Raw genomic sequence first — 20025 nt, forward strand, 5'->3', positions numbered from 1 at the left:
AGCATACAAACAAAGCTATATTCAGCAGGCCTGGATCTAGTCTATGCTACAGCAAACAAGGTGTACCAATTTCAGTAAGAAACAGTTCAAATATGCAGGCACTATAAGTGTGCATTTCCATGTAAGAAATTACATCATTATCAAAAATATTTGTATAAATTCATATTAAAATACATGTGCAAAATTCCACATTTAAAACATAGATATTTTTAACCCAAATTATTTCTCAATTTTAAAACACTAGAAATACTAACCTTTTCATTGATACCTGGATTTTGAGTTACATCTAACTGCAATTGCCATTTCAGCTCACAAATATCCAGGTATATATCCAATATTTTCCCTTGTGTATCTTTAACCAATTGTTGTACAACAAGAAATTTTAAAACTATGACTAGCAGACTCTTTTATGTGTCTACTAAGTGCATTGGTCAATTTACATTTTCTAATGTCCATAAGCTGTTAATATATACTATCCCTTAGATGTCTGCTAGTTTTCCCTATATAGAAACTGGTACATTCCTGACATTTGGCCATATACACCACAGTTTTACTATTACAATTAAAATGACCTCTGATATATATTTTTCTACCATTCAAAAATAGATTTCTCCTTTTTCCAAAATATAGGGTTAATAAAGGCACATACCACACTTACAGTTAACTGGCTTTCTGTTAACAAGTCCATATCCATTGGAGCTTTCCAATATATTTTTAAAAGATCTATCATTCCTATATACTATATTTGGTGTTTTCCCAACTTTTTGACCCACCATTTGATCAAACTGTAAAATATCCCAGTTATTCCTAATGGCTTCAACCACATGGTTGGAATCAAAATTATAGGTGGTAATAAAACTTGCCCCATCTCTTATTACTTGGTCCCTTTTGTACACCATCATTATTCCTCCAAATAATGGTTGATACATACCCCTCTGTCATTTTTTCACAACTTCATCTCTGACATTATTCAAAAGTGTTTCAGGGTAACCCCTCTTGGCAGACATTCCCATTATAAATGTCACCTCCTCCACATAATCACATTCTCTGATAACCATCCTGGCTGCCCATACAATTTGTCCTTTAATAATTGACTTTTTTTGATGGTACTCGTGCCAACTTCCAAATTCCAAATAGGAACTGGAAAACGTAGGTTTCCTATATATCATGGAGACCATGTGGTTTGTTTCAGCACTTATTCTCAAATCCACATCAAATATGTTATATTGGTTTTACTATAAGTATGTGTAAACTTTATAAAGTCCACCATCATATTTATGTATGCCAGGCATTTATTCAATTGAGCCTTAGCCCCTTTCCACACTAAAAAAACATCCAAAAATCTAGTGTAATACATAATAAACTGCCAATATTCACTTATCAGTACAAATTCCTGCTCTGAATATGACATGACAGGATGGTTACTAGAGAATAGGATTTTGTGGAGGAGGAGGTGAAATTTATAATGGGAATGTTTGCCAAGAGGGGTTACCCTGAAACATTTTTGAATAATGTCAGAGATGAGGTTATGAAAAAAGGACAGAGAGGTATGTATCAACCATTACTGGGAGGAAATGGAAGTGGATTAATGACAGTGTACAAAAGGGACCAAGTAATAAGAGAAGGGGCAAGTGTTATTACAATCTATAATTTGGATTCCGACCATGTGGTTAAGGCCTTTAGGAATAATTGGGAAATTTTACAATTTGACCAAATGGTGGATCAAAAAGTTGGAAAAATACCAAATATAGTTTATAGGAAGGATAGATCTTTTAAAAATATCTTAGAAAGCTTCATTGGATATGGACTTGTTAATAGAAAGCCAGGTAACTGTATGTGTGGTATGTACCCTTATTGCCCCTATATTTTGGAAATAGGAGAAATCTATTTTTGAATGGTAGAAACATATATATCAGAGGTCATTTTAATTGTAATAGTACAAATGTGGTGTATATGGCCAAATGTACTACATTCTATATAGGGAAAACTAGCAGACATCTAAGGGATAGAATATATGAACATCTTATGGACATTAGAAAATGTAAATTGACCAATGCACTTAGTAAACACATAAAATAGTTTGTTAGTCATAGCTTTAAAATTTCTTGTTGTACAACATTTGGCCAAAGATGCATAAGGGAAAATCTTGGATATACACCAGGATATTTGTGAGCTGAAATGGCAACTGCAGTTAGATGCAACTCAAAATCCAGGTATCAATGAAAATGTTCGTATTTCTAGTGTTTTAAAATTGAGAAATATTTTGGGTTAAAATATCTATGTTTTAAATGTGGAATTTTGCACATGTATTTTAATATGAATTCATACAAATATTTTTGATAATGATGTAATTTCTTATATGGAAAGTTTATGTAGGTCATGCTTTAAATAATTGATTGGTAGAGAAGGGAATGTGTTTAATGGGTGGAGTAGGATGTATATAAAATGGCTGGGTGTGTAAGTTAACTTTGTTCTGATGAAGCCCTACATTAAGTGGAAAGAAAGTGCTTAACTGAAGTTTTTACTGGAATTCTTGTTGTCTGTGGAATAAAATTGGATTCAACTACTGTGGTGTCTTCAACTGTGGTTGCACTCCAAAATATATTGCAAATGACTTTTAAAACATTATGGCAGCAGTTGTTTATTTACCTCTTAATAAGTATTAATTACTTTATAAACCTTTTCTAACGTTTTGATGTCTGTGTTAGCATAACAAATTTGTTGCCTTTCTTGGTTATTCATGAGTCAATATGGTGCATAAATTCAGACCAAGTTGCACATTGCTATGCAAATTAGACTAGTTCTTCTCCATGTTTATGAATTGTAGTATTACACAAACATTACAAACTACATTGGTGTATTCCAGATTTTCTTTGATTGTGAACATGCATTACAGGGCACATATATCTGAAACAGCCTTGGATGCTCTTTGTACATTTCTGAACTCCACAGCAGTCCACACCAATGACAAACCATTTGCAGAGTTGTGCTGCTTGACCTAAAGTAGCCGATGGAAGAATATATGTGTTAAATTCAAAATGGATTCATCTGAATGTGAGTTTGAAAGCAATACAAAGTTTAATCCCTTCCCATCCAACACTGTATGTCACACTCTACCAAGTGATACATGTTGTTGTGTCTTTCTGTTTATTAGGGTCGCCACAGCGGAACTCCGGTCCACTAATGTTTGGTAGTGGATTTGTACGTGCCAAGTTACCAGTCCTGACCCACAACCTTCAACAAAGGCACGCCCATTTATGCATGCCTCCACACAGAAGACGGTCTAGCTGAGAATCGAACGTGACAACGTCTTGCTGTGAGGCAACAATGCTACCGCATCACAGAAATAATGTTTAACATTACTATTCACATTTCTTTCTCCACCACATTAAAAAGGGAAAAAAATGCAACGAGCCCCACTTCACTGCAGGACTTCTGCTGTTACAGTAAGACAGGCGACATGTAAATGTTATCAAGAAATATTACTGTAAACATTTATTGCTATAGATAAAGTTAGAAATAATTTATCATCAATGAAAAGGAGAGGTAAGTGCTTTAATTTAAGAAAAAATAGCATGTGACAAAACTGTTTTGCTTACAATAAACCTGTTAATTTTATCAAAACTTGGCCTAACGAGCATTCTAGTAAAAAGGGTTTGGTCAAGGTGGGATCACGTCCAATAAGAACAGGTTCGAACCCTGCTTAATGCAGCCTTCACAGTACTTTCCTCATTCTTGTTCTGGCTCTTTGAATGTTGTCACAGCACCTGTGAAGGTTGCATTCGTGGCCGGTCCGTGAAAGAGACCTTAATCATGCTGTACCTTTTGCATGACTCATGCCTAGAGAAGATCCAGGTGTGCATGTGTCACAGTATGTGGAAGAAAATCAATATCTGGCAGGAGCAGGGCAACTACCTGTCAACTCTGACAGGGATAAGCTGCTAGAGTCAGCAGTGCCATCACAGTTATGATGATTTGCAGAAGCATTGTTCTGACCTGCTGGCAGACTGGGTTAACCAGGTTACAGTGAAAAGGCCAGAGTTCTAAAGCAAGTAAAATGTTTAATCCATAGCTATGTATCTATATAGCTTTATCTATATCTATATCTATCTATATATTTATCATGCAAAAATGGGGTTAAAAATTGGACAAGTACATGTACTTTAAGAGTCAGATATCTTTATCTGAAAATATTTACTTGAAGTGACATTCTGAAATGCATAAAAAAGGACTAGCTTTTATATAATCAGACATCCACCTGTTTCAAGAAAGATATTTGTATTGACCCTTTCAATTATTTTATTTTAACTTCTACCTTAATCTCCAAATCTAATTATTCACATTTTTGTTTATTTATGATCCAAATATTTATATTCTTTGTAGACTTTTTCTTCAATATTGTTTACTCTACTGCAACTTAAGAGAACAGTGTTCAACATTTTCCTGAAACCCACACTCCTTTGCATTCCCTACCCTGTAAGAATTAACCTTATATTTTACATTGGATTTAACAAATATTTTTAAGGATCTCCTCCACATAGACTCAAACCATTTGTGTATTTTCTTTTATGTAGACCCCCTTTTGTTAATACTTCAAGACAAATTATTTTCCTCATATTCATCTTTATAAAAACTCTCCATGATACTTTAACCAAATGCCTGTCTATTTTACCCTATCTTACCTACTTTTACAAAATGTCTGCCTATTTTTCAATATCTTATCTAACTTTACTTCACATAAAAATTATATTGAAATTCATACAATTGTACTTTCCCAAAATTAACTCTTTTTATACAATGGATTACTTAAGACATTATATCCACTACTGCTCAATGTCTACAAAAAAAAAAAAAAAAAAACAGTCCCATGTTATATAACATATGCCTTATCTGTGTTAACCTTGAAACTTACCAAAAGGAATGACATTATTAATTATTTTTCTCTCTCCCTATTTGAAATATATAAATCTGCCAAATAAATTGCAATTCCCATAAGACTCTGATTTATACAAATATACCTTTTTGAAAGATATTACTACCTTTCAGACTTAATACCTCTCACAGTCTCATCAAAGCATTATTGCACTGGTTTCTACCCATTTATTTGAGCCACTAAGATTTAACTAAAGTCAGTAATTCCTTCACCTGTTCCCCGGGAGTCTCATACATGTCTTCTATTCCATGCTTCCCCATAGTTTCACACAACCTTCAAAGAAATCTCTATGGAAGGATGTGTGGGTAGCTGTGTTTCATTGCCTGGACTGGGTACGATGGTGTTGAGGCTACAGTGCTGACATGAGACTGTTGAGTAGCAGGCATCATGGCTGATATGTGTGGCAGTGTGGACCTGTGGGCCTACTGTAAGGGACATACTGAGAGGCATGTCATGCTGACTTACACAATGCTGACACCTGTGCAACTCAACATTCATCTGATAGCATCTCACTGTACAATGAGGAGACAAGCCACTATGTTGAAAAGACAAAACTAAGAGAAGGACATGTGCAAAGACTGGAATGTTATATGCTAAACAGCTGCCCAGATAACATGGCTGTAGGCAGACAGTGTTATGCCAGGTGGAAATATAAATAACAGGGTCTACACTGAAGTGAAGCATCAGCAACATGTCATTAAGGATCCCACCACATAACCCAACACAAGTCCCCAAAAAACCTTTCCTTAACACATTTCTCCATCCCCACTGACCACTGAGTATTAGGATGCCCTCCCTACCAGGACATCAACCCAGGCATGTTCACATCCACCCCACCTAAGACTTCCACCAATCCTCCTCCCAACTTATAGCCAGACTCAGGTACTGTGCACTGCTCAGGGATATAATGACCACCCTGCATATCATCTACCAAGTAATATGCACTGCAGGAAGACAGAGTTGGTCATCTCACAACAAATAAGTAGTGTGTGTAACCTATGAGCATGTGTCTTCTGCATGTGAGCATGCACAGCAATACATACACACACACATATATATATATATATATATATATATATATATATATACAGGTTTTATAGGTTCATAGGGTCATAGATGTTTACTAGGCTAATGACAACAAGGGCCTTTTTAAACCTAGCCATGCATTCCAAATCGCTGACATGTTCTGATACCTTTGATAAGTGTAAGCATGGGCCTGTGAGATGAATCATTTACAGGTTACCTGTTTCCATTACAGATATAGGTGCCAAACCAGGGATACATTTCCAGTTTCCCATCCAGTTGTATAAGTTGCACTTGAGTTAGGTTAGGGAGGAACTCTGTTTCACATGGATGGGCAGCCTGTTCCATACACGGGGTAGTCTCTAGGATATATACCTATCTCTCCAGCAGCTCCTATTTATATCACAGGCAAGGTTTACATCTTTAGAATGGATAATTCTGGTATTGTTTGTTTTGTGGATATGCAGGAGGTCCGTAAGAATGGGGTCTGACAATGCCCTGTATGCCAGATTTAGATCTCCCCTCAAAAGCCTGTAGGGGACAGAATACAGGGATAGGGCCTTGAGGTGGTCTGCATATGATATATTACTTACAGCCTTTATTTTTTTAATGAGGAACCTCTATGAACATTCCAGTTATTGGATATGCCTGGTTAGGTACATACCAAAGGGGGCATTTTAATCAATGGTTGGTCTGATGAATGCCGAATACAGTGAAACAATGAATTCCTTGGACTTAGATGCCATACCTTTGTTTATTAGTTGCACAGCATAACATTATTTACTCACCACTGTAGACACATGATGATTAAAGGCTAGATTACTATCTATGTGTGTCCCTAAGTCCCTGACTACTGGGTCAACTCTAAGTGGTATGTTGTCAATATGATAGTTACCAGGGATGGATGACTTCCCAGAGGATACTATTATTCATTTGTTGGCATTTAGTTTTAGTCCATGGATCTGACACCAGTTGTTTGTCTGTGTCAGCCCTTCCTGGAGAACATTGGTGTCAGTGGGAGATTCGATGACAGCTCCTAATTTGCAATCATCTGGAAATTTAGTCAGCCATAGACCACATTGGCCTTGATGTCTGAGAAGTAAATGCCAAAATGGAGTGGTCCAAGGAATGATCCCCAAGGGATTCCATTTGTGACTGGCCTCTTTGTAGAGGTGAACTCCCCAATTCTAATTTCCTGGGTACCGTCTGTGAGCCATTTGGTTATCCAGTGGGTGATATACAGGTTTGTTCCTAACCTCCTGAGTTTGTCATCAATTCCCGAGTGGGGTATTGTGTCAAATGTCATGGTCAGGTCAAGGTAGGCAGTGTGAGCAATTGTCCCTCATCCATTGCTTTGTTGACCTTCTCAAAACATCCATCAGATTGGGTAGGCATGACCTGCCCTTGAAAAAAACAAACTGGGCTGGGTCCAGTGTCTGGAGATTTACTATATTTCTATTGATCATCTCCATGATAATTCTTTCCATGGCTTATTGTTTAAAGAAATAAGACTTGATAATGATTATATATGTATACAGAGTGTGGATGGTGTCAGAGCTGAGTAGAAATGCTATAATAAATTCTTATGTAGCTTTCTCTGATATCTATGAAAAGTATGGCAGTGGTAATAGGCAAGGTGGAGCACGTTTGCAAACTAACGCAGCGCTTGTACAGATAATCATACAACTCTTGGCAGTGGGCGCAGCATAGAAGTTGTGGGCGGCTCTTTCATAAATCACTGTATTTATGTAGACACTAATCCCCACAGCTGGATACACCAGAATGGGATATGTCAGTAGCATCAGACACTCTCAGGCAAGATTGTGCCATGAATCCATTTTATATTAGGGAATCTCATAGGCGTCCCCAGTAAGGCACTCAAGTGCTCCTTATGAATCAGAAAAAAAAATTACTTTCCTTAGGGCACCACATGGGAGCTCTACCAGTATCTGTGTCATTGTAAGCCATGACCATTTACCAGGTAACTGTCTTGAGAACTACAGTAACACTTTTGTGGTTACATATGTTGATTATGTTGACATGAGATGCCCAATATCAGGCAGCTAGTTAGCATAACCGGTCATGGTGCTACCATTGCATATGTAAAAATACAAAGTGTGTGAACACTGACACAGAAAGTGTGTACATGATGCCTAAATATGTTAGCACTTCTGATCTTTATACAAATGCAAAATATTCTTCCACATCTCTGCATGAGGTCACTGAGCAAAGCATGCATGCTCAATGTGCTTTGCAGGTAATTATGCATGTTAATGAAGCTAATCAAACCTCTTAGCATGACACTGGTTAGCTGCACAATGAGAAGAACATGCAAGTCAGAAACATTGATTCAGATGTGGCTTATGCACTAGAAGCTTTGAAACTGTGTGATGAAAGCAAGGTCTACCACGGGCTCATCATGCTACAGAAGATTTCCACAGAGCAAACTGTAAAGTAGGAATTTATCTTATCTATACTAAATATTATAAGTCAAGAGATCTTGCAGAAAGATAAGTGAGTAGGGAATGGTATTTCACTGCTGTCTTACTGCTGTACGTTTTTGGTCCTTCATAATATCTGTGACACCGCTCAACAAGATACTTTTGTTTATGTTACCGGTTTTATATTGCAGCAATGTTGCAGCTGTAAGGAGGGGAGCATACTGTGAATGAGGGTCTATTAAGTGAGGGTCTTCTGGAAGGGCAGGTTTCATGGTGGGTAATTAATGTTGCATGGTACATTATACATAAGTTAGAAGTCATTCGTCCAGTTACACTGTACCTGTGTCATAGTTTTACCTGCAAGCAGACATGTAGCTATTCTGGCAGTCAGTGCTGTCCCCCATTCTTGCATCTGGTGCCCCCTCAACAAATATATCAAGTGGCCTGCTACAGTCTGAATATCACACATGGGCAGCACTGCAACCAGGGCCACCGAGAGAAAATCCGGGCCCCGGTACAAAGAAGGTGTGTGGGCCCTTATACAGAATTCTACACACACATGTAAGTGTGTATGTGTATATTATTATTTATTTCTAACAATCGTAGATTACATTGATACATTTAGATATGTATGTATAGGTATAAATGTAATAATAAAGTAATATATTTATAATAGTAAAAGACGTTTATAATAGCATTTATTGTTTGCCGAACAAAGGTGCTTTCCTGGCCTTTTTCCTAGCGGAACTAAATTACATAATCAAAATTAATTTTGCTACATCAGACTCAATACTGAGTCTTGCCAAATCTACTAGTCGCACTTGTGACACAGTGGTTATTAGAAATTTTTTTACCAGCTTTAGCTTGCTGAATGAGTGCTCTGCAGAGGCGACAGTGGAAAGAATTGTCAAAATTGTCAACAGAATACGCAGACCAATGCATATATTTGGAAAGAGTCCTTCCAGTTTGTACTTTTTCAAGAAATTCAGCAGCTCCAATGGACTCAGCTGGTTCTCTCCAACATTTCATCCATGAACAGCTGGCAGATGACTCATCTCCATTACAAGATCTTCACTGATATCAGCAGGATATTGATTTGCCAGTGATTTTGATTTTTCTTTCAGCTCATCTACAGGAATTGTTAGGTACTTCCAGAGGAAGCTGAACTTCTCAGAAATGTTCACTGCAGCATTGAAAAGAAAACTGTGAGTCCACCAATAACATTATCCAATAGTACATAGAAAACAGACTTTCTGAAATATGTTTCTTCAGGGGAGTCATCCATTTCATGTTGTTGTGACAATTTGGTATCTTCAACATGGAACCTTCTTTTGCGTTTTATGTCACCATGACTTCCAGATAGTTTATTTTCTATGTGTAAATTGGAAGCAACATGCTTAACTTCACTCCACATACCTTTCCAGCTGTTGCGGAGATCTGTCAGTTCTGAAAACAAGATTTTTATGTTGGACGCTTCAACATCCAGTGTTGCATTTCTGTATTGGATAACTTTGTCACAGATATTAACTGGAACAAATATTTTGTACCATACAACAGACATTATCACACAAATGAATGGTGTCACATAAGACAAAGTATCATTAATCTCTGTTCTTGTTTTGGCAGTTAGGTTCAGCTTCAAGAGGTCTTCTAATGCTAATTTGATGCCAGGCAGATGGGCTACAAAGGGCTTCACACTTTCAACATGGTCTGGCCACTGTGTGCTAGATTTGCCATGAAGAGAACAGCCAATACAATTCTGCAAAAGTTTCCATCGATGTGGACTAGCGCTAAACAAGTTATAAACAGTTTGCATAGTTCCAAAGTATGTTATGGTTTCAGGAATACATTCTGCAGCATCATTTCCACACAAACTGAGTGTGTGGCATCCACATGGAGAAAATATAGCAGTTGGACATTGCTCAAGTATTCTTGCTTGTGCACCTTTATATTTTCCTGACATGTTGGCTGCATTGTCATAACCCTGTGCTCGGCAATCAGAGAGTGGAATATCATGTTCATTCAATGTATCTACAATCATCTGTGCTATGTCAGATCCAGTTTTGTCACTGCAGTCAACAAATTTCAGAAAGCTTTCTAGAATTTCAAACTGGGATTCATTTTGATTTACATAACATAGCACAAATGTTGTCTGCTCAACATGAGATGCATCTGGTGTGGAATCAACTATCACTGCAAAGTACTTTGCAGTCTTTCTATCCTGCAAAATGTATTGTTTCACAAGTTCAGAACATTCAGCAATTAACTCATTTTGAGAAACAGCAAAGAGATAATGCACTTGAAGTCGTTCCCCCTTTTCTTGTGACTCTAACTTGCAACACATGTTCTTTTAGAACTGGATCCCAATGAGACAACAACGCTATTAGCCCCAAATAATTTCCATTGTCCTTGTCTCCAATGCACTGTGAACTACCACGCAAAGCAAGCCAACGTTCTCCAAGAAATAGTATAACATCAATGATTCGTTTCATAATGTTGTACCACTTGACAGACTCTGTTGCAATTGATACCTCTAAGAGACTTTCAATGCCCTTATCAGAAGACAGGCATCTTCTTCAGAAATAGTTAAATGTATCTACACCAAGTTACCAGATAGCAACCCTGACCTTATGACTATTGCTTCTCTCATGTTCTTTAAAGGGATGCAACATCACTACATAATTTTCACCACTTTCCTTACTTTAATAATATCACACTAAAATATAAATAAACAAGCAACTGACCATCCTTCTGATGATGCAAGCATAGACTTGGATGTGGAGCTAATGTTGCAACACAGATTGTTCCAAAATAATCGGCAGGGAAAACAATATAATGCTTGTTTAGCATCACTCCAGACAAGCCAATCTCAGACATGTTTCTCACCATTCAAATTTCGAAATGTTAGTATGCTTTCTGGAAAAACTTGGTTATTCATATCTTTGGGAAATGTTTTGGGATTGCCAATATGACATTTCATAACACAATCTTCTATATCCAGCTGAGCAGGAACCTCTGTTACAAGAAGTCCAATGTCAGTTCCAATATTACTCTTTTCTTCACCACGGCCAGATTCTGTAGACATTGACGTACTCATTGCCTCACTTCTCTTTTCATCACTAACATTCACTTGTTCCTTCAAATCTCCTTTTCTCTCATATCCTCCATCCTCCAAATCCACATTCACGTCATCCACCTTTTGTGCAAGAATCACAACAGGATTTACTTGATCTGATGTTTTTTGAAAATCTAAACTGTCTTCATGAGATTCTGTCCTTTGTTTCAGCTCTGCATTTGGCCCACCTTGTTCTAAATCTAAAGTTTCATTTTTGTCAGTTTCTCTTGTTTTGCATTTAACACCAACTTGAAAGAGTGTTTGCAGTCCTTTTTTATTAATCTCATCACATTTTTTTTTCTTTACGTTTTTGAGTTCCAGATTTTTGAGATGACATGTTTAAGGCCGGTACCTGAAATGAAATATAGAACATAGAAATTTGCTGTATTGCTATTGAAAATTTTGTTAGTGGTTCTAAAGTTAGGACAATATTTATTGCTATTGATTTCCGCTAACCATCAAGCCATTTATAGTCTCGAATCTCTCGATAACGTAGACAAAAAGGCACGCGATGTCAGTGGGTCCTTTATGCTACAACTACAGCATTTACAGGAAACTTTACCTGTGGAATTATTTCTTCCTTTGCTTTCCTGTAAAGTCTTCTTTGCAGTCCATGATGAATCAGTGTGGCTCGTATCCCATTTTCTACTTCCTCCCAGGATTTGGCAGGAAAGCAAGGAGGAGTAATCCAAGCAATAAGTTTGAAGCTAGGAATGAACACGTGAGAACACTCGTTGATAGCTACTTTCACAAGTTTTTGCTCATTGAATCTTGAATGCACCATATTATGTCACTCAAAAGTATTTTATCATTGTCACGGCCTTCTATTGCTTTGCACTCACTCAATGCTACACGATCTTGTAAGTAAAAGTTCTCACTCCCTTCTTTGTCTTAGTTTGAAAGGAAGTCTCCTTCTTGAGACAACGACATGTTTTGGTTTTCGTGATTTTTTTGGGCTTCATTGGGCCCCCTTGAGCTTCATAAGCCCTGGAGCGATGTACGGGCTGCACCTCCCCCTCTCCTCAGGCCTGACTGCAACACTCACACCCAGACTGCAAATGCAGTATAGCGCTATTCAGAGATGAATGCCAGTCTAACCTTCCTCAACACCTCATGGCTGTGGCAGTTGCTCACTTTACCCCAGCCTAGCTATACCTCTGCCTCTAGACTAAAGTAATGTGTATCAACTGGGTATTGGCATCACATTGTTTGAAGGGTTCTGATGGGTGATAATTACTTATTATTGATAATTATTGTGGTCCTGCTTGGATGATGCGTATGGGAAGTACATAAGCCATATGTGTATTACTCTGTGGGAATCGTATGCTTACTACATACCATTATGCTAGGGTTATTGTAGAAGTTTCTAAGAGTCTGCTACTGTAAATTGTGTTTGCTGGGATGTGAGGGCACAGGTAACAGTGTAAATGAGTGCACGCACTGGATGGATACCTAACTGCTCTCCAGATTGCTAATATTTACAGGTTGTGTCCATACACTGCTGCAGATGTCAGGAATGTGTCTGAGGTATTACTACAATCACTGTGGCTGGGGAGCTTACACTTGCAGGAAGTCTGTTTTAGGCTGTTCATCCCATAGTTTCCTCAATGAAAACACTTTACTGGCTTCAGTGAGGGGATCAGTCTATGTGATGTGCATTCCAAGGCCTGTGTAACACTTATGATCCTCATATTTATGCTTTTGTGCCAGGATATTATGTGTCAGGCTTAGGCTACTTCAAATGGGATAGGCAATTGGGGAAAAGGACTACACCCATACCCACAAAGGGGTGTCTCTGTACTGTATGAGGTAATCATAGTCAGGTCTTACAGGATGTACTGTTGCAGGCCCAGTCAGGTCTTACAGGATGTATTGTTGTAGGCCCATATCTACCCAAGGGATGCATACTCATATTATCTTATGTCAAAACTAGGTAACTGAGATGGTTGCCCTGTTTCAGTTAATTATATTGCAGCACTGTATGTAACTGGCAGGGAGGTTAATAAACTGTGGCAATCAGAGTCTGTTAAGTGGCTGTGTCACATGCAAAGAGTTTATTGATGTGCTAGTACAGACTGTAGAAAACCTCTAAAGACTGCATGACAGCATTATGTTGGACTATGTGGCCTGACCACATACAGATGTCAGGATATCTGCCACATAGAGCTCTATGTGTGTGTGTGCCTCTATCATCCTCCAGGTAATTTCACACCACTGAACTGTGTGAATAATGCACCCAAATGCTTTATTACATCACACCTTCATAAGGATCCCAGATGTACATGTGGGTAGACCCTTCACAAAGTTCAAGGGCACATGGAGCTTGCTTTCTCTCCCTCAGTGATTGAGTAGCTATGTAGGGGATATGTTATACATGACTGTACCCCATCTTACAGTCTTATGTCTTTGCAATTTGAAGTCATCATGCCAGAACATGGGAACAAAGAAACAGTCAATTATTCCATGTAGTGAATAATACTCTTCAAGCCTCCATCATCTGCAGAATCAAAAAGAAGCTCCATCATGAGAAAGCTGACTGGGATTTCCATGAGCATGGCTGTGGGAATATGACAGCTGACATCCACACTTTTGCTGGCTAAAACTGAACATATGTTCTGGTTAGAGGATGGGCCACTAACATGATTGGCGCTGCACAATCTAGGCAGCCCACTTGGCACAGTAGCAGATACCCAAGAAAAGAGTTCCACTGAATAAACCATCTTTGATAGATGCTGAAGAGTTCCTGGCATATCTGCTTGTGGATCTAGAGAGCTGACATCCACAGTGAAATGGTAAACTTTGGTACTGAGCTAAAGAGGACACTGTGTACATCCATCTGTGCTGCCCCAGGTGGTAATGGTTGAACGTGGAGTACTACACTAATAGTACAGTGAATTGATACAACATATAACTATAACTTCTTTGTTTTACAAGACCAAAAAGCATGCCTTATAACTGTCCAAAATGTTGTAGAATATCCACATTTTTGCCTTATGGTTTTGTTTTGTCTGTTCCTCTAAAAATATATAGTTGCTGGTACTTCACTGAGGAATGAAGTCACCTAATAATGATAGACATTTGAGTTTCAGAGTTTATATCCATCAGAAAAGATACACTAATGCAGAAACTGTTGTTACATCAACTTTCTAAGTTAGTAAGTGCAATATTAAAAATCCATCCATGATTTTGGTCCTTTGCCCCCCCCCCCCCAATTACTTTTTGCTTTATACGAACTTTTTGCAGTAAGCAGTTGAGAGATGTCATCAGGGGTTCAGTTACAGAGGCTGCCTGCACAAAGTTAATGCTGCCCATTAACTTCTTGCACCACTCATATTAAGTATTAGTAATATATTCACTGGCTTGCAGATACTGGTGAAAAGATTTTACTTAGTTTTGGTAACTTCATGGAGTTTTTTACAAGTGCAGGATATAGTCTTGTCTGCTGTTGGGGAACTGTCTGTCTCTGCAGATGATGGCAGTCATATCCCTTCATGCTCAGGGGTCAAGGTGTCAGTATTCAGCTCAGGCAATGTGATAGCTACATCCATACCACATTCTTTGGACACAGCTCCTGTGCTTGTATAACCCACCCCACACTCAAGATGGCAACCATAGGAAGACAGGCCTAGTCACATCTGCTTAGAGAGTGATCTCAACACCAGCATCACTATGCCCCTTGGTCACAGCAACTCCATACAGCATAAGGATGACATCAGGGGCAGTGTGCCAGTGGCCAAACATGGCATGGGTGCCATCTTTAATACAAGAGTCGTTAAATAGACGGGCAAATATATGACAAGAGTGACAATACAATATGCCTATTTGGAAGAACCAGAGACAAGCATGCTAATACAATTTATAAGATGATCAAAATTGCATAAAAGATATGTAAATCTTGGCAGAGAACATGCCTCTCATACAAGGATAAAAAGTATGGGTTGGAGGAATGGACCCTTGCCTTATAAAAATAAAGATTATTTACGCAGAGATGTTTGTTGTTGCAGTGTGCAGCAGGAAAAGAAACATATTATACAGCCCCTCAGCTGAAATTCCAACTTCTAGGGTATAACACTTTTGGAAAGAGTGCATCTTGTAAAAAGAGTGCTTTCTATGACCGAAACATTTGGAAAAGACTTGGTGACTAATCCTTCAAAATAATTCGCTTTAGTTATTAAAGGAGCTTCTTCATACCTATAATGATTCAATAAAATGAATGACATATTTGGGAAAAATAAATCACAGATAATATTCACATAAAGCAAACTATTCTAAAAGGCAGTGGTGCATCCATAACTATTCAGAATACTTTACAACTAACAAAAGATATGCTTTCCGTTTCACTGACGCAACACCATCCAGGAAGTATTATTTTCTCATGTGACAGACAAGCCATTTTGCTTGTGCTTAAGGAAAACAAAGTGAATCGATGCTTGGTAAGATTGTGAACTCTGTTTGCATGGATGCCTTTCTCCACAACAGTAACTTAATGATCACAGTATTTCATTGTTTTTATGCTGTATTGTAAAAGTAGCACCTAATATCAGGCTTGATCCATATTACGTGATCAATGAAGTGTAATCATCTTTGAATCTTTAATTGTGAAACTGTGTTTTGCTAATACTCAACTTGCAACGTTTTTTTAGTCCTCACCCTTGCCTCAGGTTAAGGGTAAAAACAGTCCAGGGAGTCCTCTTCCTTACTTAAATAAGAAATTAAATCAGGTAATTAACAGAATTAAAGTCTCAGAGCATTTCTGAAGAAGACTAAAATTCTAATTGCAAAATAGCATTCTTTCATCTTGTTGTGATAAAGCCGTTGCCATTAAGTGATACAATTAATTTATTTGATGGGCAGGTAATGCTAGGAAAATATTTTCATTCTGAATAAGGAATTTCTATAGTTCACACCAATAAATGTATGTGGATTTATGCTTGGAGAAAATCCTTAAATTATATTTTACATCTATTAATAGTTCATCTTATTAGTATTCTTAGAAAGTCCATTCTCATAGATCGTACTAATGAAAAAGTAAATTATTTTCTGTTAAAAAAAAAATCATTTTCAAGAAACACTTGACTGCCAGATACTAGAAAGTAGGTTTATTACAAGAAATGTAAATGTTGACAGAAGCCTGTTAAAATTTCCTCCCACAAATGGAAAGACATTATTAATAAAATAATAGTTTCAACGGTGGGTTGATGCATCCTAAGCACAAGGACTACTAGGAAATCCAGATGATAAATGAGGCCCTATTACTTAATGTCCTAATCTGCATAAAACCAAAGTATAGAAGGAGAAACAAAGAAAAGGAAAGAGTGTGTTCTCTCTTTAACATGTTAAATACAATTTAAAAAAAATCTTTTTATGCCCTACATGTTGCAAGTATGTTCTGGAAATTCACTTTGCAAATACATTCAAGAATTCCAGTAGAAATTAGTTTAGACAATCCAAAACCATTTTTGGTGAGTCATCAGCACACCGCCTCAGTTTTGGGGATGTAAAATTAACTGCCTCATTTCTTCAGGCAAGGCTGGGAGTCTGGAGCCTTCCTTCCTCACTGTTCTTTTTAATTATATCGTTTAATGTTCCCTAAGTTGTCCTAGACTGCATGTTCCAGAACATGACAGCAGGCTTGGTTAGTTCTATGTTTGGAATAACTTACTTTCAATGCTCTGAATTGTAATTTACTCATACAGGACTCACATTAACCTATAGATATAAAGTTAACCAGCTTGTCTTCTTTAATATGGCTGAAGACTGAAGACTAATCATCGGGACAGTTTATTTCTTATTAATGAGCTGGAGTGCTGAAAAAGACTTTAGATATTTAACACCAAGCCCCAAGTGCTCATTAACCCTGTATCTCAAAGAGAAAAATAATGTGACTCATGGTACTTTAAAATCAAGGCTAAGTGGGAATACTCGGAAGGACCTCTGTGCTACAGCTCTTGGAGGTGAGGACAGTAACTGTCAACAACTGATGCTGTGTATAATGTCGCTAGAAAATACAGCTTTGCTATCCACAAAGCACGCGATTTATTATGTGCACCAGAACTTTACACTGGCTTTCATTATTCAGAATTTTGTAATCACATGGTCACCTTAATAAACGTTTCATTGTATATGCTTTTTTTCTGTTTCAGCAGCTAAGTACTTCTTAATCTAAATGACATATCTCATGTAGTCACAAATCTCAAATTATTGGATGTTTGCTTGTATTTCTCTTAAACCTTCTGACAGCCAGTTTATATTGTTATCTATTCATTTAGGACCCTAATTTCTGTTCTAGAAAAAAATAAACATTGTCTGCAATCTGTAACTGGACTTGATAACAACAAACAATATTATGACAGAAAAGTATATGGCTTGAATCATTTCAATTACTAGCAAATTAACTGCTTAATAAGCAATTAAACAACCCATTATTTAAGGAACCACAGTAAAATCTTATTTACTTGGCAAAGAGGTCACCATGCCTGTGCATATACCCTATGTAGTTTCTGGTTCAGCGACTTTTTCATAAAAATATAGAAACAATCTACATATACTTTTCAAGGCAGGGAGTATGATGCAGTATATTAATGGCAGTCTGCTTCTTACTGTGATGGAATGGGAGTATTATGACTCATTCCTTCTCCAGCTAAAGCAAAGGGTAGTCTGGTAAATCAAAATATACTGATCAATCATATTTTTGTATTGTGATACTTAGTTCAGAAGTCTTGGAAGACTGAAAGAAGAGAGATTACTTTAACCCTTTATATGGTGAGCTTCTTTTAATAACAGCATCTAAATCGGTGTGTAACCTATACAGTATTTGCCTTAGGAAATAACATTCCTAACTTATGGCCTAGATATATACTGCATTTTAATCATTAGTCCTTCAAATAATGTCGTTTCATTTACCCCAAATAAAAACTTCCTATCTACCAGAAGTTCATACAGATTATACTAAAAGGTAATCATTATAGTAGCATTTTTGTCATCACTTGGGAATTTATTCTACTAATGAGGTATAGATTGTGAAATATAATAATCTTTCTTAACAATTTGTTTAATAACAGTCTTGCACAATTGACATGACAGCTATTATTAAGGTATTGTCCTTTCAATTTCAACTCTAGATCTTTTCTGTATTCCTTATAGGCAACACATGGTTTGTTCCTTGCCAGTCTATGTGGAATACTGAACAAATTCATTCTCTTTAATCTTTGTCCATAGCTCAGATTTAGCTGATGTTACTGTTTCTGTAAATCTTCTTTGAGTAGTTTCCAACAGTCTAAAGTCAGCTAAGTGTTATATGACATAAACTAAGACTGCATTCAAGCACAGGCCTTACGAATGGCTTTTACGATATGATAAGTATAGATTCATCCCAGAATTCGGTCATCTGGCAGAATCAATCCAATTTTTTATTGTTCTATTTGTTTAGATCATGCACATGATTTTTAGAAGTTAAGTCCTGTTACAGTTATTGTACCGAAGTCTCTTGTTTGGTCTATTAACACAAAGTTTAGTTGAATCTGGCAGTTAGGCTAAAGTTTTGACTTGTTAATGAGTTGTTTCATATGATGGGGTACACGGTTTAATTTTTCCACATTCATTTGCCTGCTATGTGACCTTGACAAGTCATGCCCAGAAAGTGCTTTGGGGAAGTTGGGAATTTGGGCTACCTTCCTTAATGGTCTCTAGGTCTTCATGTCTAGAAATAAAGAAAGTAAAACCACTCAAAAGCAGCAACTAGATGAAAGAAGCATGCAGAACAAACCACCAGCAAAAATCCAGGTTTATTTAAGTGCTTTTCAACAAGTTTCAGACTTCATCAGAATAAAATCACATGATCATGACAAACATATATACACCACCCCACCTAACCATTGGTCAATGTAATTACATAATTTCTTCTAAAACAGACATTATACAAAGTTAATAAAAATTGTTAAAACTTGATATTCTTACAACAAAAACAACTAATAAACCTATAAAAAGTAAATTGATTTTAATTTTAAAACTGTACTCAAGGAAATTCTGTCATTAAGACCTGGTACTTGGCAGGAATTCGTTTTAATCTGCCATATCAATTCCTTAAATTCTAGCCAACCATCCATTAGTCCCCCTCTTGCTCCAAGATCGATATGGTCTATGGCCCCAAACTTAAAAGTATGGGTGGGGCATTCACAAATGTGCTTGTACAAAGCAATGTTTATGTTTTTATTCCTGATGTCATACAGGTGTTGATACACCCTTTGCCTCAGTGCTCTTTTGGTCTTACCAATATATGACTTTATCCACGGAGAAGATGTAGTATCAACCTCACCAATCCACAAATGAGGGATAATCTTTATAGCAAGAATATGTGAGCAGAAGCATGTGCTTGCAGGGGTGGAGGAGTGGTTCATTGCAGTAGTCAAGGTGATTTGTCCTTCTACTTATTGGGTCAGGTTAGGCCAATGGACTATATTCAATAAATTTAGTCATAATGTTAGACTTCTCACTATAGATGTGTGTGTGTGTGT

At 37.2% G+C, this 20025-nt stretch overlaps 1 protein-coding gene across 1 annotated transcript in view; it reads left to right on the forward strand.

Moving 5' to 3' along the window:
• Positions 1-20025, forward strand: part of EPHA8 (EPH receptor A8) — a 2987396-nt gene that overhangs the window by 945837 nt on the left and 2021534 nt on the right. The gene's annotated exons all lie outside the window — the stretch shown is intronic.

This window comes from Protopterus annectens, chromosome 2.part0, assembly GCF_019279795.1.
Source record: "Protopterus annectens isolate FY-2018-M chromosome 2.part0, PAN1.0, whole genome shotgun sequence".
Taxonomy (NCBI): domain Eukaryota; kingdom Metazoa; phylum Chordata; order Ceratodontiformes; family Protopteridae; genus Protopterus; species Protopterus annectens.